We start from the raw sequence: 21394 nt of genomic DNA, 5'->3' as shown, positions 1-21394 counted from the left end.
CGAGCGCCGCCTCCCCGCCCCGCGCCGCCGCCTCGGCTCCCGCCGCGGTGCCGGGGCGCGCGGCGTTACGGGGGTGTGTCTGCGCGGCGTGCGGAAACCGAGCCCTCACACCCGCCGTCTGCGCGCCACCGAGCAAGGACGCGGGAGCCGCCCTCCCGAGGCGCGTACCCGCCGCCGCGCCACGCGCACGGGCGATCCGCCGGCGGATCGCGCTGCGGCCGCTGTCACTCGCGGAGAGCAGTGGTGATAATCGTGCAAGGACGAAAGGAGGAGAGGAATGGCAAGGGGGAAGGAGCCCGCTGGCGGCCTTGCCGGGGCGCCGCTGGCCCTGGGCGTCGCGGGCGCCGAGGTTTGCCCGCCGGCCTTCGTGGCCGTCAAGGCTGAAGGATTTCGGTGGCGTTGCTTCTTCTCCGCCCTCGCCTCTGAGCTGGCAGCGCTGAAGTGCTGCGCAGGAGCGGGGACGCACTTTGGGGAAGCTCGGTCCCGCTGGCCTGCCGGGGCGATCCCCGCCAGGAGCCCCCGTCCCCGCAGGCCGAGCCCTGCCGCCCCGTGAGCGGAGTGCCGCGGGAGCCTGGCGCTGGTTTGCCCCCTGCTCAACCTCCGCTTTAGAAAGTGACACATTGCCAGCAAGAAATCCAGTTGTCATCCCAGACTGAGCTTGATTAGGTGTGAGATACGTATCTTCCTCTTTTTTATCCTCACAGAAGGTTTGTATCTCCATCTCTCTCTTTTTTTCTTTTTTCATTGCCAGCAAGAAATCCAGTTGTCATCCCAGACTGAGCTTGATTAGGTGTGAGATACGTATCTTCCTCTTTTTTATCCTCACAGAAGGTTTGTATCTCCATCTCTCTCTTTTTTTTCTGTTTCTTTTTTTTTTTTTTTTTAACTTTCACAATAAAATTTATGGAGACAATAGAAAATGTTATTTATTAAATCCTAGTTCCAGAACGTAAATGATTCCTGATTTCGTTCTGTTAAACACTTACTGAAATAGTATAGTCCTCACCAACATTATCCTGCTACATTACTCTGTCATCCTGTATTATATGTCAACAGAGATAGCCCTCTGAAGTAAAGCAAACCTAACAGAAAGCAAATTCAGAGTATTTTTTTGTTTATCTCAGCCCTCAGTGTTTTATCACAGGTACCATAGTATGCCCACAATACAATCTATGTGCCTTGAATCCATTTCTATCTATCTCCCCGGATTATTTAATATGAAAGGTCTAATAACTGTTATTCACATTTGTTTACCCCTCTTCCTTTCCTATTTCTAATGTCGAGCATATGCAGCCTTGTTAAAGGTAACAGACTGTGGAGCCCACTGTGACAGAAATGGGGATTCAAAAGCAGCTCTGAGACCGAGAGATCAACCACTGCCTCCACCTGGAGGCTGCACAATCAGGGCTTTTTTTCCCCATGCTTCCACTTGCCAGTGGATAACAGACATGCAGAGACACTTGGCATGATACTGGAAATGTCAGACATGAGATCCAGCAATAAGCTTGAAGACCTGCTTGCTCATGAATATTGGTGGCTTACTTAAGGTCTTAGGGACTGAAGAACCTGTGTGAGGAATCTTGTGTGGCATGCATTATGTGCTGCACATATTGTACCAATCCAGTGCACTGAGTTCTCAGGACTGTCAAAAGCCAAAGTAAGTCCTGAAACTTCAGGCAGTTTTTTAAAATCAAATGGCACGTATTGTTTTCACCCTGATAAATGGTTTCTTATGAATCCTGGGTATACACTTTTAACAAATTTAACTCTCATATCTAGAAGAAAAAAAAAAAAAAAGCAGTAGTTAAAATTTGCCTTCATGACTCAGGTTCTTGAAATTCTAGAATTCTAGAAAGAAGTCTCCAAGGCAAATAATATCCTTTCTATGTGGGTGGACAGTCTTGGAAATAATATTCCAGATGGAGTTTGGTCACCTATTTGCTTATATGTTTGTCACTAATTATAATCAGCCATAAAAACAGACCTGATCTTTCTCCCAGACTAGTAGCAAAGATGTTTTCTATATTTCACTTTACTTCTGTTGGTGAAGGTCAGGAAAGTTGAAACCTTTTACAGCAAAATCTGCTCTTACTCTCCAAATCTTACAGTGGGCACTTGACAGATTCAGGGATAAGGTGGGATGCAGGGCTGAATGCTTGTTGAATGTTGAAGGAACGTATTCACCATTTTTCCACCTCTCCTGAGTTACATGGATGAAAGACATGGCTTTTGTGTTGGCTTTTGTGCATGCTGCACAAAAGGGAAGGCTTTTGGGAAAACTGTAAAAAAGAGAATCTATGATTATCCAACTCTGCTGATTTTCCTATTGGAGGGATGAAGTAGGTCATGAAGATCTTCAGCTAAAATCTCAGCTGACTCTAGCATGGTATGATTTATACTTGCTTTTGGACAGCACAATATTAATTTCAGCTCCTTTAGATTCATTGGTATTTATTCTACATGACTTAAACTCTCTTAACACTACGTCTGATTTTGGCTTAATGAGAATTTCTAAGGCTACACTGAGTCATAGCACTACATACAAGTCTAGAAAGGCATTTGAGAAGCAACTAAGAAAAATATAACAGAAGCAATGCCTGTCACCTCAAACATTGGTTAACACCTTGGCATTAAGTTGTGTCCATGGTTCTTGGGCTTTCCGTAATATCAGCTTTGAATATGACCCAACTTGAAATTTAGAATCAGATGAAAATAAAAGTTCCAGTGTGTCCAAAGAAAAAAGGCTTTCATTTCTCACTTTTATTATAGTCCACGTACAGTACAATGTAGTAATTGAAATAAATATGGAGCAAAATAAGAATAAAATGTTTCTTAAGATTGTGCTCTACTAAACAGTTTAATGATTTATTTACATGTGTATACACACACACATACTCTCTGAAATTAACTAAAGAGATGGTGACTTCTGCTGTTATCTTTGGTTCTCTTGCATTGCTTTCTTTATATCTGTAGGAGGTTACTACATAGCAATACAATTACAGAAAACTGTATTCACCAATCTTTTTATATATTTAATGTGATCAGTGCTCAAAAATGTTTAAAACTAACTGATTCCTCCAGGGCTTCCTTCTCAAGAAGAGCAGTAGTGAAAATTCCATAAAATACATGAGATTGTGATTTTATAAAGATCAAGACAAATAAAATGCACTAAAGAAAAAGGCAAGTCAATTGACTACAGTTGCAAGTATTAATCAAAATATTTCCATGCATCTGGGACCATTTGTGGAAACTGTTCTGGAAAAAATATTTGTGCTGTAATGTACTCTTGGTAAAAGCAAACCCGAGAGAAATAGATGTTCACATTGTAACTTAGGCAGACATAAGTGAGGCAATGTTTACTGGAACTGTTAAGTGTGAAGAAACACCGAAAATTTCACAATAAGAGCATGGACTAATAAAGAAAATTTACATGATACTTTTGCACTGCAACAGCCTACTTAAGGCTTCATGGGTATTCATATGACAAACTAAGAAGGTTATGGGGTTCAAGTATTTTAGATGAGTCTAAGAGCAAGCAAAAATATCCTGTATATTATGTTTCAAATGCCAATTCTGCCCATAGAGCATGTTACCCACTTAGATTGAGAGACAATGTCAGGAAAAGCAGTATCTCAAGGACTCACGGAAGTCTCTGATTTCACCTAAATATTTTAACAAAAAGAAGTATTTTCAAATGTTCTTTTCATTAATGAATACATATACTACTAATGTGTATAGCACTGCCCTTACTGAGGCTCTTGAGATAATGCTGCCAATGTTGTGGAAAGTAGAAACATGCAACACCATTCATTTTCAATATTGGACTGTAAAAAAAAATCACTGGAAAGTCCTCAAGAATGTGAAAATGTGGCATTTTATGAAGTGTATAGTATGCATATAGAAAGTGGGAAATACTAGGAATATCACTGAAGAGAAAAATTAAAAAAAAAAAGTGATGAGTCCTAGCTTCCCTCTTCCCATGACTGAATAGCAGACATGTTAAGTAGGAAATCTGTAGCATACCACATAAAAACATTGGAGAAGGTAAGCCAGCAGGCACTCTGAGTGACTGAGATGGCAAGGCACACCTTACTCCCACATTAATTTGAAAGGAGGGGTGGAGATGATACACAGGTAGGAAGGTCAGCAGTTTCTCATGGCCAACAGCACAGGAGGAGACAAGTGACAAGTCATTGCCATTGGGAACTGTTTCAGTATGGTGAAACAAGCTCTCCACGCTAAGTTCTACTTTGTGGCACCTTGCTCAGAAATTGCCAAGGACCAGTGGGGTTTCACATGTATACTTACTCAGAGCTGCCACGTTGTTGACTTTTGAATCACTCAGATTAAATGAGGCAGGCCAGTAATTTGAAGGATTTTGCTGTGAAGTGAGGATTTCTTGAGAAGTAAGATCAGTTCTACTAGAAGGGACCAAAGATCCTTCATGTGCAGAGGCTGTTCTGGTCTGCAGCAACAGATGCAACTGCTGGCAGGATCTTGTCTAAAGCCCCAGCAGATGAAATTTTGTGACAGAAACAAACAACTTCCTCCAACACCTTTTCACACTTTCCCTTTAAACAGTTTTCTGTCCATGTGGATGTGAGCAATCTTACCTCCAAAACAAAAGTGTCTTACGTAAAAGTTTCCCAAATGACAGAATTAACACAAAGCTCATTCAGTTAGTCATCTAAATACGATTACTCAAAAATGATAATAAAAGTCACAAAATTCTCTGCCTGGTCTCCAGCAGAGCCAAGACAAGGGAAAGTAAAAATTCTTAGTCAGAATATTTTCAATATGACCTAACACTATTCACTGCTACTTTTCTAGTCATCTACTTTTCTGCTTCATTTGTCATACTCCAAGGTGAGAAATGTATAAAGAAACCAGTGGGATGGGGATTTTTGGCAGTCATTTCTTAAACATAGTTGCGACTTGGTCTTGCCATTTAATCTTTGTTCACATTAGTCATCCCACTGACTTTGATGATTTACATTTGTGATTAATCCTGACTTCAATTACAGCACTAAATCCTTAAGAAATATAGCTCACTTGGTTCACCAAGATGTTTGGAAATCAGTGTGCTTGACCACTGCAGGCAGAAAGACGCTGGGGACAAATATTTTTCTATGATGTTGTGCTTTGAGATAGAACACTGAGAGCAAACATCTCACGATGGGTTTTTACAGCCACCATAACAACTAAGAATAGTGAAATGCATAATAACATACTGAGCAGTTGGCTCTCCTTTCACAGTAATTATCAGTGAATCATTTGGTGAAGCTGCTACGCTTTGCAAAATAGTTGGAAATGTATTCTACTGAATAAAAATTTGAATAGTAAACTTAAAGACAAGAAGAACTATAAAAAGTTTGTCACACAACTATGATTATCAGAAGGACAAGAAGAAGCCTTTGTTCTTTGCAGGTCATGATTCTGCTACTGTTTTGTGGTTATTGTACACTAAAGCTGTGCAGGCACTGAACAGGTTAATTATAGCCTTATTGAGAGAATGGAGTACAATTCTTAGTCCTAGACCCTTTCTCTCAAGAACTGTAAAGGGTCTGCAATACACCCTTAGCAGAGATCACTGAGAAGCATGCTCTTGGCTGTTCAACAGCTGTTGTTGCATGGTCTTTACCATTTAAAGGCTGGCAGATAGCTTAATTCAAAGTTTTGTTCCTGAAATTCTCTCTTTGCTGCTTGATAACACAGGAGGATGAGACATTACATTGCTGTAATTCCTTTTCATCCTCAGCATGCTCAGGTGACAAAAGTTTTTCCTTCTACGAATGCAGAAGGGAAGTATCTTTCTTGCCATTGAGTCCAACTGGGACCTAGAGATATGGGAAACTGGGACCTAGAGATGTGGGAAACTGGAACTGCTACAACTCAGGTCCAGAGCTTTGTCTGACAGACATTTTGAGAAATATCTACCAACCACTGCTGGTATCAACCTCTTTTGCACTATTGACTTCCTATATTTTGAGCTGCAGAATTGTAAATCTGGCATCCAGAAAGGGGATAGGAAGTGGCCTAATATACAGGAAAAGACACAAAGACCAAAAGTGAGCTTGCCTTTTGTGGCATAGCCATCAAGACACTCACCATGGGAGAAGGGTATAAGTGTTCATTACTTACTGGACAGTTTATGCGTTGAGCTGGATGGACCCTAACCTGAAGACTGTCCTGTGTTAATAAATGTACCTGTGGTAATAAACAGTCAGTCATCATGGATTTTGAACCATGGATTCTTACACTGGTATTGTGGGTAACCCTGGGTGGATGCCAGACACCCCTTGAAGCCCTCTCTGCCTCTATCAGTCCTCTCTGCAACTGGGCATGGGAAAAAAGTATAGCAAAGGATTCATGGGGTTAGATAAGGATCAGGTGAGGTCACTCACCATCATGGACAAAACTCAAAACTCACGATAGGGATAGTAACTGAATTTACTGCTAAGAAAGTCAGAGCAGGATAATGAGTAAAATATATCTTAAAGACACCTTTCCTCCACTTCTCCTCATTCCTAGCTCTACCTCCTCCCTCCCAGTTAGAGAGAGGACAGAGAGGTGGAGAACGGGAGTTACAGTCAGTACATCACATGATGCTCCTACTGCTGTTCAGGGAGAAGAGTCTTCCTCCTGCTCTTGTGTGGGATCCCTCCTAGGGGAGATTGTCCTCCATCAACTACTCCTGTGAGAGTCTATCCCATGGGCAATAGTTCTCCACTAACTGCTCCAACATGGATCGCTCTTCCACAGTGCAGTCCTTCAGGCACAGCCTGCTCCAATATGGGTCCCCCACAAGGTCCCAAGTCCTGCCAGGAGACCTTCTCCAGCATGTGCTGCTCTCTCCATGGGTCTGCAGGTCCCTGTCAGGAGCCTGTGCCAGCACAGGCCCCCCAAGGGCTCACAGCCTCCTCTCAGGCATCCACCTACTCCAGCCTGGGGCTCCTCCATGGGCTGTGGGGGCACCTCAGCATCCCCATGGACCTCCATGGGCTGCAGGGGCACAGCTGCTTCACCAGGGGCTGCAGAGGAATCCCAGCTCCAGCTCCTGGAACACGCACTGCCCTCATTTTCCACTGACCTCGGTGTCTGCAAAGTTGTTCCTCACATGTATTCTTTGGCACCAATTACAATCTGCCTATTAAGGGTTTTTTTACATCTTAAATACATGTTATCACAGAGGCTTTGCCATCACTCCTGACCAGCTTGGCCCTGACCAGCAGCTGGTCTGTCCTGGAGCTGGCTGGCACTGGCTCAGTCTGACACAAGGCGAAGCTTCTGGCAGCTTCTCACAGAAACCACCCCTGAAGCCCCAAAACCTGGCCTCACAAACCCAACACAAATGGTTTGAATTTGGAAGGGACCTTAAGGATCATCTAGGTCCAACCCTCCAACATTTGTCCAAACATGTCCTGAACCACCCTTATTCCTTCATAGAGCACTACATGGAAAAACCTACTTACTAGCGGGCTAAAAAGTAGTTCTCTAAAAATAAGTGTGATAGAGACTTAATAATAATGTATACACAGTTTTCTTCATTGTGTTTCATGAAAGAAACAAATATCAAATGCAAAAAATATTTAAATGTAGTAAGAGAGCAGGGTTGGAGAATATGTGGTCCAACAAAGCCATTCAGGCTCAGAAGTCTTTAAACTAAAAAATAAAGCTATTTCAGGGGTACATTATGTCTCAATGCCTATGTATGCCCTTAGATAGGAAATGGAAATATAGTGTGTTAATCTATTTCGATAATCATACTCTCATTCTTCATGCATAAACACCAGCACATCAAGAATATTCAGTACAAATTTCTTATATTAGAACAGATAGACATGAATAAAATATATTACAAAATTAAACTGGAACTAGAGAAAAGGAATTTAGTGTTGCACATACCTATGTAACTTCAAAGTTATAAGTATCTTCTCTACAGAAAAAAAATTCATTTATGACTTCAGACCTGCTGCTAACAAGAGTAATATGTGAAAAGAAAACACACAAGAAAACGTTAATCTTGACTGTAATCTGCTTTTACATTGAGCTGTCTTAAACACAGGACAAAGGCTGGAAATAGTACACTAAGTTGAGTAATGGTTCAAAATGTCTGTAGTGTTAGTGGCAAGCTGCGCTTACCTAGTATTGTTAGTGAAATATTTTTATGTTAGAGCAACTAGAAGAGTCCTTTGAATTAGCTCTAAAAGCTGAGCTGTGGCACACCAAGAAGGAATGAGGCAAAAAAACTGAAGGGAGGGAGTTTTTTTCCCTGCTATCCCATTACTGTTGCCTGCACATGGCACACACCCTTGCAATCCACCCAACCTCCCCTCAGAACTTGGCAGATTCTGTTCCTTATGTCTGCTAGTGATGACACATCCTGGAGGAAAATTTTCTTGAGATTCGTTAAGTTAGCTTCTGAGGTGCCTTTCCTCATGTTCAAACAGAGGAGAAACCAGAAGGGGAGAATGACAGAGCTGGGAAGTGTTGATGTTTGTCCAGGGGCAAAAGCAGTTGTAGCCGCATTGGTATGAGCTGAAGTGTGAAATATTATCTGTGAACTTCTTACTGAGCAGCGAGAGAGCCATGGTCCAGAATTAAGTCAAGGAAACCAGACTTCCACTGCTAGTGGTGATGAGCACAAAAAGATCCATAAACTAAATATTCTCTCAAATGTCCCCAGAAAACAGTCTGAGGAAAATAAAGGATCAGCAAAGCGAGACTTCCTGAAAATATTTAACAGTGAGCAAACATGGAAAGAGTAAGAGATTATTCCTGTATCTAGGCCAAGTCTCAAGTGCTGTCCAAGCAATTTGTGAAAATAAGCATAGAATTTGCCTCCACAATCTACAAGTTCTAAGGACAATGATTCTACTTGCATTTGGTTCCACACATATTTGAGAAGTAAAATGTTATTTCCTTGGTACTAATAGTCTTCTCAAACATGAGCCTTTTCTCTTTTAAAATGAGTATGTTTCTAGAAGCCACAACACTCAGCACCTTAATCTGTGGGAGCTTAGAAACACAGTTTTGTTGCAAATGTCAACCAAATGGTAGTTGATGCAGCTGTACTCCTGCCCTATGTACCTGAGCTAAATTCTACTTGGGCTAATTAGCCGTGAAAGAACGTCGTCAAGTCTCAGAAGAATAAACATGGACAATTCCTTCCAGACTGACATATTATTCTCTAACACAAAGCTGTTTTAGTTTTCTGTCAACAATTCTCATGGAGATGAATTGGTGTTAGTTAAGCCCAGTGCCCAGTAACAGCAATGCAATAAAATGGTCAAGAACACTTGTCATCCAAAGCCTCAATTTGCTATTTTGTTTACTGTTCCTCAGCTATTATTCTTAGAATAGAATATATTGCCTCATAAACAGAAAGAAAACAATAACACCAACTAAAAAGGATGATTTAAAGAAGTGTTTAGCAAGACCATTTTCTCAGCCTCAGGGTGTCAGCCTTCATCCCTATGCCAGGCTATAGGTAACATGCTCACATAGTTTGTGAACTGGTATGCTACAGAAAACTTGACATCAAGCAAGCAGCAGATGATGGGGAAATGTGTAGTTTGCGACCTGACAGAAGTGCACTCATATTCACTAGCCTTTGTAGAGGTCCTTCACACTCTTTTCCATTACAGGACGAGAGTACATCCTTTAAAGAATGAAGAAGACAGTGAGAGACTCCAAGTTTCACATAAAGATAAACTACTGCTATGATTACCACTATCAGAATGCCTTACCAAATCCATATCCTATTTCCTTTTGCATTTCTGAGTTGTTCTTGAGAAAAAAGAATACAGAACAAAAAACAAAACACAGTATTAAAAAAACAAACTCTGAAGAACAACAAAACCAGACAAGAAGGGAAAAAAGCCAACCAACCAACCAACCAACCAACCAACCAACCAACCAAACAAACAAACAAACAAACACCCAAAACCACTACAACAACAAAAAAACCAAACAAGAAGCCCTCACAGAACAAAACAAAACAAGCCAATTAGGACAGCTTGCTTGAATTTCCACTGACCTTCTGGATGGTTCTTATGGTAAACACATATCTGTGAACATGGTGAATTCTCTGCTGCTGGAAAGAACTTGGTCTACCATCCAGAGGAATGAAGTCACTCTGCAGTACACATCAGTAATCTGAGCTTAGTACAAGCACACCATATGACAAAAAAGAGACTCTACCACTCCATCCACCCCAGCAAAGGAAAGAGTTAAACTGAACCTAGAGAGAAAAAAAGGTCAAAACACTTTTTTACATGCACATACAGTTTAATTGATAGGGGTCTTCTAGTAATTGAGCCAATTTAGTGCTCACCTTCTCAATGGATATTGGATCCAGAACAGAAACTCCCCCAAAATGGGATCAGTTGGAGGTCTGGTCACTAATTAGAGTAGAAGGAAGTTGATGTTTCCCTGTCCTTCATGCAGCCTGACTCCTCCTCACCCTTCATTTACTTCTTCCATTACAGAACTCCTAGTCAAACACCTTTCTTGCCCTTCTCAAAGCAGGCAGCTCTGGTCTTGCCTGCCTTTAAGGCTGATGACCATTTTAGCTGTGTGATGAACAGCCTGCAAGCCCAGGGTCACCCAACAGTGAGGTACTTAATTCAATGGGCTGCCCTAGCACTGGGAAATCTGAAGGCCTGGCATTTTTTCTCCCCAGCAGACTGCTGGACAGACTGCTAAGGAGCTGGGTTGGCAAGCTGGCATGAAACTGGGCAAGCTTTTGACTGAAACCTGCCTGGCAGGCGAGTTTGGAAATGTGCCTGTGTTTTGTCAGAAGATTTGTTAAAACAGACACATTCCCACAGAATGTTCTGATTTTGATTAATCAGCATTTCAGGGTGGGTAAAGTTTTCCCCTGAAAGGTTTCTGACTATCTCTGTTGACAATAAACTGCACATAAACAGCATTTCCAATTGCAATGATTCTTCAGTGTCTTCCACTCCAAATGCTCATGCTGATGATAGTGCAAATGCTTCCTTGCAGGAATGCTAAGCTCCACCATGTCTCTCATGAGCAAGGGCAGGGTGTGACACAGGCATGGATTCCCAGCCTGGGTTGTTTGGTATTAGAGCAATATTTTGCAGGCAAACAGAGAGGAATATCATTCCTTAACCAAAGTACCTCACAAATATTCATACATATGAATTGCATTGCTCAGGTTAGTTCATCTCACACATACCTGCTCCCAGTTTACAATTTAATATTATGAATTACCGGCACTGGAACTGCTGAATTAGAAAAACAAAGCAAGCATGCAGGTTAAAGAAAAGAAACTTATATCATTCTCTGCTCTTCTTTCTGTGTCCTTGCTTCATATTACCACCCTGCCTTCCAACCCACCCCCTGCCTCCCTTACCCTCAGTGTGCCTGGTATACATTTTAAAAGCCAATATTATTTTTTTTCATCCCTGTCTTTTTGAGAATAACAACAAGGTTCTGCTTGCTCTGACAAACTGAGACTTATTCTCAGGCCCTGCATTTCAAAGTGGGATTTGACACACAGGAAACCCAGAGGAGTATAAGCCTGTCACACTTGGTTTTGGTTTTGGTTTAACTGATTCACTAATTTTAAAATATTATAGTGCATGAGATTCTACTGCCCTTTTGTGCACCTGTGAGTCATGAGGTAGACTGGTAGTCTAAGAGAGGACCAAGTCACAACATTCACATGCAGATTTTGTTTTTCCAAAATCTGAGGAAGTTCAGATTTGAGGGTTTGGGTTTGGACCATCTCAGGAACATCCAAGGATTCAAGAATTCCTGTCCAATTAGCTGTGGAACATTTATTTTTCCTTTCCCTTCCATTCCTACCACTTTGGATTTTATTTCAATGATTGTATTTGCCATGACTAGAAAAATTAACAAAAAAGTCATCACTAGTACATTATCCTTCTGCTGGGATTAGAAGGAAGAAGGAACAGAAATGTTCCAATGAATGATAATAATATTTCCCACATTTGTAGTCACCTATGGCTAACTAGTTGTCAGTAATGTCTGAGTTACTCAGAGGTAATATCAATAGCAGTGACAAACTCCCTAATGGATTTCATGATCAAGGATTTTCAGGCTCTTTTTTGTGAAGTCAAATATCTCTTTCTCAGGGAAGTGAGGAAGCTATAAGTTTGACAATTAAAATATATATCTGAAAGGAAACATTTGTGTTATAAAGGCTTTTTTAATGTAAAGAGTTGCTTCTGTTTCTGAAGACTATTAGTCTCAGGGCTTTCTCATGTTCTCTACAGATATTAATTAACAGATGATATTTTGTTCCTGGTTCATCAGTGCTTATCTAGTACTTCAAATTCATCAAAGACCATTTTTTTAATGCAGGGGTAATTTTTCTCTGGTTGTCTCTTGTTTTTGTTTTCTTCCGCTCTAGCTAATGTCTTGTTGCAGAATCCAAATTTACCATGCAATGTGCAAGTGTTGCTAGCTCTTTGACCTTTCTATTTCATTTTCTGCATGTTGCTATATAATACTCTCTGCAGTCCTTTCTCTTAAAAACCACACATTTGCATACATACTTTTAAAATATGGAATGAACATCTTCAGGCACAAAACCTTCTTTATTTGTTCTTTCACAAGTTGGTGGAAAATATGTTTTAAAGCAATATAAACCTTGCCCCTACTACATAAGAAGGAATACGGTGGTAAATGGAAGTTTAAAAGGGAAGAAGTGGTACTTTGTGGAATAACATTTTGAAACACACTTGGATTTTAAAATCAAGAGAATAGTTGATTCTGATAACTCAAAAGAAATTTAGTTTACTAAAGGGCTAAAGAACATCTTATACTTAATATTTAGCATTAATAGAAAAATACCATCTTGCTTTTTTGACTAATGGTAGCAGCATAATGTTGCTAGATATATGAGAAACTACAAGCATAAAGATTGATGTCTCTAGTAAATGCATGGTGTTAATGTGCAGACTGTGACTCTAATAGAAACATACTTTGAAGTAAACAATCATACTATGGACTAATATGATCAGTGGGCTGATGGCCTACATCAAGAACCTAATGGGAAAAGGAGGCATAAAATCCTGCACATAGATGACACAGCCAAAAGGTAATCTTACAAAAATAAAAATAAAAATTAAAAAAAAGGGTGAAAATAAAAAATATAATAGTCAAATAATAAATTAGAAGAAGTAGGAAAGTGAGTGTAGTAAAACAAGGAAGGAGGCATAGGAGGAGAATGAATAAACAGAGGTTAGGTCAGTCAGTAAAGATGTCAGAAACATACTGGATGCACAGATTAATGGGGCTGGACTGAATGACATTGATAATGTCATTACTTTGGGTAAGCTACAGAAGACAGAATCTGACTGTGAGAACCAGTCCAGTCTTCAGAGTGCAGGAGGAGCCTGGCTTAAAAATATCAAAGACATGGTACAGGAGAACCATATGCCACCAAACAATGGCCAAGCATGGACTGCAATTGTTTATTGTTAACACCTAACCTCAGATAATGGGACACAATAATCTAGTTTTCAGTTAAAATTTCTTAGTATAAAACTGAGATATTCTTTACATGTTCGCTTTTCACATGTGTTTCATGTCTTAAATTGACTTAAATTGACCCAGTTTATTCCAATCATAAATGCTGCCTAAATATCCTTCTGTAATTTGAAAAGAATTAGCCACAGTCATTCTGAAAAAAAATAAAATCCCCAAACATTAGTAATAAACCACATCACTAGATGTAGAAATACCATTTGTTATATTATTATTTTATTTCAGCTTGAAGATTAACAGAAGCATAAAACCTGCTGTTCTGTTCAACCTCTTTCCTTCTTTCTCTATTTACAAATAGAAATATTTATTTCTATTTGTAAATAGAAATAAGTCTATTTTCATTAATAAGCCCCAGATGTTTCTCACACAACAGTTTTCTGCAACAAACTAAACAAACTAACAGTGTTGATACTTCTGCCCTGAATGACTCTACCAACCATGGGAATATTTAACTGACTGTTCCTAACATCATATCATGTTAAATATGATGTTAGGAACATCATATTTAACATCAGTTAAATATGATGTTCCTAAATATGATAGGAACATCATATTTAACTGATGTTCCTATCACAACATACCAGACACAGGATGTAGCAGCAAGAGAGAAAGAATTGTCTTATGTTCCTCTTTGCAGAGTCTGATGGGTCAGAAGTACACATTAGAGAAATCTTCCTTTTTGCAGAAGATACTAATCTTTTTGACAAGGGTATGCCCAGGTACCCCAGTGATTGATTTGTCATCTGTTTCCAGGAACATGCTCTGCTACTCTCCAGTTCACTATCACCTTTTCTGAGTGCAGAAGTATACCTCTCATGCTTGTCAGTAGTTTTTCTTTGATTCCTGGCCTCTACAGAGCAACAACCTCACCTTCACTGTGGAAGAAACGAGGGCAGGCTCCTCTATATAACAGCATATGTAAAGGTTTAACTCCAAGAACACCTCACAGCTAAAGAGTAAAAATGAGGTTTTTTGAGGTTTGCACACCTCTCAATAGATAATGGTGAAATAAAGCCCATGAAAGCAAACTTTATGTGAATTGGATGGTGTTTTAACTGCACTGTACATGCCTACCTTCAGACATATTTTGTCATGTAATACTCCCGGTTTTCATGCTTTAACCGCTAATTGGGATTTATGCAGTGGCCACTGCATCAGCACAGAGTGTTTTCTACTCCCCCAAACATGGCTAAAAGCAAGCAGCAGGGCTCCATATTACTGCTTGAAATGGCTACACTCTGCATACAGGAACATGTCTCTCCCAGCCGAAAATTATGTGTGTTCACTGCTGGCTATGTGCTGAGCAGGTAGGTGTTTCACAGAAGAGCAGAGTGAGCTCACATTTCCCATTGTGAAGCACCAAGACTTTTATTACAGGTTCACTAGAGCAGATGCTTTGTGGGTTGCACAGCCATAAAATAGTTCTTGATTAGTGTTACTTCACTGCTAGTAAGTTGTTGGTGTTTTTACTGCAGCTGGACTTTGGAACAGAGCAAATTGGGTGTTAGTACTTTCTTTTTAGGAAACAAATTTTCTTGCTTCTTTCTTTTTCTATCTGATACCCCTTATCCTAAATTCCATGTCTACTTATCTTTTTGATGAGTAGCAGGTGATCTGTCTATGATTATAGTCATAGCTCACCAGCAGAGTTTCAGGGAAAGGAACTGTCAGGAAACACAAAGCTCGTCCAGTCATCATATCTGTATGCTGCTCCAAATTTAAGAGCTACTAGTAGCCAGCTTCCTATCAGGTTCACATCAAGCTTTGCAGTGTCTGGAAATCCAGTCCTTGGCTTGAGGATTGAAGCAGATTAGCCTCTGACTAACAGCTAGAAAAACCTCTGTAGTACCCAGGGCCAGCAACATGCGTTTCCTGGCACATTTTTGGTCTGCCATATTTCTATATCCTATCTCTTTATACAGTACATGCATAGTTTTGAATAATGTGGTTTTAAGAGGATTTCAAAAATTTTATTTGCTCTCTAGAGTAGTATCAGGTGTGTATTTCCATTTCCAGGCTCTGATCTTCCAGATCTGATCATCACCCATGAACAGATGCAAACAGTTTCTATTTCCTTTTGCAAGATACTTAAACAAATCAGGTCATTACCAGCCGTCTGTGTTTGCTGCTGAAGCTGCAGTAACACAAATGAACACTACTGGCAAAAAATCTCCAAGAAAAAGGTTTATCTTTGTCAAGGACTGACATATGTTCCTTAAAATCATACAGGATTCACTTTCAAAGCATTTTGCTTCTGTTACTGAGAAGTAACAGAGTTGCTACTACACTGACAAAGCTCAACATTGTGCTGGGTTCAATTTTACGAGGATGCCCACACTGGCATGTGCAAGGAGAGCTAGCCAGAAGACTTTTATTTCCTGAAGCTCGAGGTGCATGCAGAGCCCGAGTGGTGCGCAGGGCTGGGGTCAAATGCCTTCCTGCCCAGTGCCACGCTGTGGGTAGGATGTGGCACGTCAGGCACCCAGCAAGATGGGATGTCGCAAGCAGCTGCCTCAGCACAAATCTGTATTTTAATAAGGCACATCCCCGGCAGTATGAAGCACTACAAGGAGATGTCCAGCTAGGAATAGCCAGCCTGTGGTCCTCATCACTGAGGTGGAGTTATTGAATCCTGAAGGGTCACTTAATGCCTATCTCTCCACTTTGCCACTTCATCAGTTTGCTCAGCTTCTTCACTCTTCCAGTTATCTTTCCTTCTTCAGCAAAGTGTTGGAAGAATAAGGATTATTGCACTGGCTTTACATTAAAAACTTTATTTTACATTGCAAAAATTGCGTGTTTGATATAAGTTTAAATAAAGGGTCTAATTAGATTGTTGAAAACACTGAAAAACAGTAGCATGATGGAGAGAAAAATAAGGAAAAAGGTGGAGTCAAGAAACAGCTGTGAGGATTTAAAGAGATCTCTACGTCTGATTGCACAGGTGACACACCCTGCCCAAAGCAAGCCTTGCTTAGGCCAAGCATGCATACACAAACTTCACAGGTTCTGTTTGGCCTACAACAAACTTGCAAAGTAATTGATATCTATACAGAGGAGCTCCAAGCATATGCAGCTTGTTTCAGCTGAGTGTGCTTTCTACAAACCTAACCTGGCTGGTGAGTAGTATCCTACAGCCAGTTTCAGTGGGAGGACAGTGGTCTAAGGGTGTGCATGATTCAGGAACGCCCTGCAATGACAAACTGCCATTTTTACACACTGCTCTTTCAACTCTAGTGGGGGAAAGCACCATGAGATGACAGAGGTTAGGTTTGAAACTTGAAAAATATTTGTATAAAGTTGTGTTTTGTGATAGCCCAATATCACAACACACCAGACACAGTGTGTTCTCCCACCTCTGTAACAAGGGGTCTGCTAGTAGCTTTGACCTTCACACCACAAGCAGCTTAATATTTCTAGATGTCTGTGTCTCAAATGTAGCCATATTGCTGATGGTGATTTTTGTGGACCAAGTGGTATTAGTATCAGTTCTGAAGCTAGATTAGATGTGAAGAGCTTGAGATAGTGCTTGATTAGTGTTGAAGCTGCTTGAGATAGTGACAGCTAAGCAAGTAACTCCTACTCCTCTCTTTAGACCAAACAAAAGCTTCAAGTAGTCTTGCAAGTTCTCTAGTTTTAAGCACATATAAAAAGCAGCCCTCAGAAATTACTTCAAAATAGAGGTAAATTTAAGGAAATAAATTGGATTTTCTTTTACCATTTTCTGTGTTCATAAAAATAAAATTGCCATAATATGAACAGCAGGGGGAAAATAAGCAGTGAAAGAACATCACCATTAAAGCACTCATCGTGAAGCTGACAAATGTATTTTCATAGTATTATTTGAGTTCCAAAGATAGCTCTGGAAAAGGAGGTCAGCCTGGAATTGGGGCATTAAAAAAAATGTTGGCTAAAGACAGGAAAGGTCATGACTGTTTGCACAGTGCTCTACTTTCTACAGTAAAAAAAAAACCCACCAACAATAAAAAACAGTTAAGAAGAGATGATGATTCAGTGCTGGAGGAAAAAAAAAGCATGTGTGTGATTGGTGAGCACACTCGCCCCATCTATGAAATCATCTACATGCGTGGCTAGATGAACATCTGCTGCATAAAGTCAGCACTGGTTTCAGTATGCCACAAAACAATTTGGCTTTTGCTTATTTTCTGAGGAATGGTACAGGAAGAATATATACTATACCCGAGTAGCTAATAATGTAGCATTTAATAATGACATCAGTGAGCAAGCAATGCTAATAAAATTCAGCATCTTTGTCTCAAATGTGTTGTTAATCCAACATGATTCAGAAATGGATGAACGGGGGTGGGAAAGTAATCAAGCATACTTGTTTATGTTATTTCCTCTATTCTTTATCAAGAAAACGAAATGCCAGCATGTGATCAGCTCTGATTCCAGCACAGAGTCGTTTGCAATGAGTGTTTTAATGGAATGCTCGAACTGACGGCAGAAATGAGAAAGATCATGCCACAAATTCAGCACATACATACAATATAAATCTGGCCTGTATTTATCAGTGATTAAGTATGACAGGGAGTAGTAGCTTATCCAGGAAATTCCATATGCTATGTGGGCCAGATCCTCAGCTGGTACAAACCAGTTTAGCACCAGTGAAGTACTAGCAGTACAGTAGGGATGATTGTAGCTGCCAAGTTTGATGCTGCACCATGTGTGATATTCTATGCCAATTACTTAACAAGCTTATTAGGTATTTGCATGTAATTTGCATATAACCAACTTCCTTTTTTGAAAGCCTGCACTCTAGTACTGTGGGGGTGGAAAGCAGCCTTGCTGCACAAAACCCTCAGCTTAACTACTGAGCAAGTAAAAATTGGTGGAGGTTTTCATAGCCACTCATGTTCTGTAGTTCCTCACTTATGACTGACAAACTTATATGGCATCTTCTAGTAACTAAAAATGGTGGCAAGAAACTTGTGTCTAGGAACTGCCGCAGAGAGTCTTTGCCTCTCAAACCCTGCCCCAAAATCTTGTGCCTTACAGCAGCCACAAAACATCAATTACATATGAGCATGTTTAATTCTACAGATCCAGCTGAGATTTGTGCTGGTAAACTTCAGTCAAAAGATTATCATCAACCATGCTCCCAGGCATTTAGTCTTCTAATACAATGCTAGTAACTTTCACAAGAGAGTTACTAGGGGGTGCTTGGGAAGTTTCCTCTGTGAAACAGAGTGATGTCTGAGACTTGGTAGCCACTAGCAGGCTGGCACATATTATTTCAGTTGTTCTACCCCACCCAGTTCCTAAAAAGTCAGCTCTTATCAACTCAGTGTTGGTAGACTTCATATGCAAATACACTTCTCTAATGAAATATTTGCATCAGATGTCATTTACATCTATATCAGCTGACATTTACACCTACATCAGCTGACATTTACACTTTTTTCTTTGACGTGGCCTTGGAATGGTAAACTAGAAAGGCGTTGCACAGTCCTCTTGTATTCTTTCTGCAGAGGAAAGGGTGGAGAAAGTCATGCCACTGTCTGGTGGAGAATGGCCTTCTGAGTGCAACAATGTTCAGGAGTGCAAAACTTGGATTTCGGGATTTTCTGGGTTCTTCCCTTACTCCCAGAGTACATTGTAAGGAGTCAGAGATACTTTGAGGTTTGTGTTGACTGCAAGAAACTAAATTCAGGACAATCCATATATTTCATCACTTGGAAAGATTATGCACATTAAAATGGAGCCTTACAAAAAGTTATGCGTTATCTAACCTGCTCAAGGATAAAGTCATGTCCTGCACCATGAGCTTGATTTCTTACTCTGAGAGGCAGCATGACAAAGCAGGGAAGAATGAAGCCTAGAATGCTTGAAAAGTAACTTTTTAAGCCCCTCTGTAATCTAACTGTAAAATAGATGAACAGCTGCTGGTTTTCTGTTTAGGAGCAGGATCCACTGATTGGCAAGATCATTAAGTCAGGAACACAAGAAGCTCCTTAAAAAGCTGCAGTTTCCTGATTTGGGTTTTATTGCACTTTCTCCCTTAAGTTAGAGAAAGGACAGAAAAGTACAGGCCAGCTGAAGTGAGTGGTTGAGCACCTGCTGCAGGTGAGTTAAGGCACACTACTAAAATGGGAATGTCATATTGGGCTTCCAACCACTAGCAGGTTTGATGAGGGACCAGGCTCTGATACACTCCTCAGTGAGCAAGGGCATCACACTCTGACCTAGATGGGAAGCTTGTCTGAGAGGATACCAGAGTGACGATAACACCCCAGTACAAATTATTACTGGCAGCATGAACTGAATGTCTTACAACACATTCTCTAGAATAATGAAATAAAGTAATAGGAATGCAGCACAGATTTTCTTCAACTAGTGCAGAGACTATCTGCTACTTCATTTGCTCCCCTTGGTGCTCTCTAGAACATCCCACAAAGCCTAAGTCTCAGGCAATGCTCTTTCTCTTGATCTTGTTTAATACTTTTTCCTTTGCTGTGCTGATTTTCACTGTGTTCCTTCTTCTGGCCCTTCATTAATTTGAAAGGACAATATCAACACATTTTGGCGCTTGCTGTGCAAATACATACCCAAGGTGTGCTCAATGTGGTATTAACAATTCCAGCTCCAGTGCTGCCGTTAGCTCTCTCAGTGCAGACATCAAACAACAATATATTATCTTAATGCAAAGCTGTCAGCTGCTTACGACATTTTACCTACTGTATAGTATTCCCAGGCCAAGACTATATTAACAGCAGAGTTAGGACAGAGAGCATAGATTAAAAATGTGGACAAAATAACCATTGCAAGAATACTGCAATTATCCCCAAAGCAAACATTAAAACCCCTTACAATTCAAAGTTCAATTTATACTAATAGAAATTCACAGTAAGGTCATCCAAACTACCTCAACTGTGACAAGTACTGACAGCCTGCAATAAACAAGCATGTTAGTCTTACAACACCAACAGCTGCAGTAGTATCAAATGTTTCTACAGTTAAAAAGTAATTCTTTCTTATTCATATGCTGTCTTTGCAGTGAACTCATTTACGGACAGCAAATACATGCCTATTTTTTTAGCATGTGGAATGTCCTCCTTCTAGAATAGAATGGAAAATACAGGAAAAATGTACTTATGTTGGACGTAGAAACAGCTTTTATCAAAACCTATGTGTCTTAATGCTAAGAGTCTCCAGAAAGAGTCTTAGCTCTAATGTAAATTGGATCACCTGCTTTTATAATGTATATTTTGACTTGCATCCACAGAGTTCATGACAGCAAAATAGCACACATCCTTAGCATGTAATTACATGTTCAACTCCCTACAGTGTAAATCGTATGCCCTTTAAAAATGGTTACTGGCATATAATTAATTAATGAAATTATTCAGGGTTATTGCCCACATACCAGCAACATTCGTTAGAGAAAGTTTACATTCAGGTTTAACCAGTTTGAAGCCCTGCTGGCTAACCACATTATTTTCCATGATAATGGTTTTATCTGGCTTATAAAAACCACATTTTAAGGAAAAAAGCTGTGGTATAAAATAGGGCTGGAAATAAACAGCATTGAGGGCAGTGACACCATGCAGCAGCACAAAGCTACAAGGGAAGAGCCTGTAGCCCATCCGACTCAGGCAGAAAGGATAAGAGCAGCTATTTGGGGAGAAGGAGGCCTGGAGGTCATTTATGCTTGGCAGCATGTTTTGAGAAGTTGTGTATGATCACCCTTCTGGCTCCTGCTGGGAAAGGAAACATCAGCTGAAAGGAACCAGGAGCTTCCCCCATAACCTGGCACTTGAGGGGAGACTGGCTTGGAAAAGGGCCCCATTCCACATTGTGTGTGCTGCTCTGACCTTTCTCTCTTGTT

At 40.4% G+C, this 21394-nt stretch overlaps 1 protein-coding gene across 2 annotated transcripts in view; it reads right to left on the bottom strand.

The window, feature by feature from the left end:
- Nucleotides 1-21394, bottom strand: part of NFIL3 (nuclear factor, interleukin 3 regulated) — a 47183-nt gene that overhangs the window by 14593 nt on the left and 11196 nt on the right. The gene's annotated exons all lie outside the window — the stretch shown is intronic.

Source organism: Passer montanus, unplaced genomic scaffold, assembly GCF_014805655.1.
Source record: "Passer montanus isolate IOZ18808 unplaced genomic scaffold, ASM1480565v1 scaffold52, whole genome shotgun sequence".
NCBI classification, from domain to species: domain Eukaryota; kingdom Metazoa; phylum Chordata; class Aves; order Passeriformes; family Passeridae; genus Passer; species Passer montanus.
Note: the sequence above shows the minus strand (reverse complement) of the source record. Positions and strands in the feature narration are given on the sequence as shown.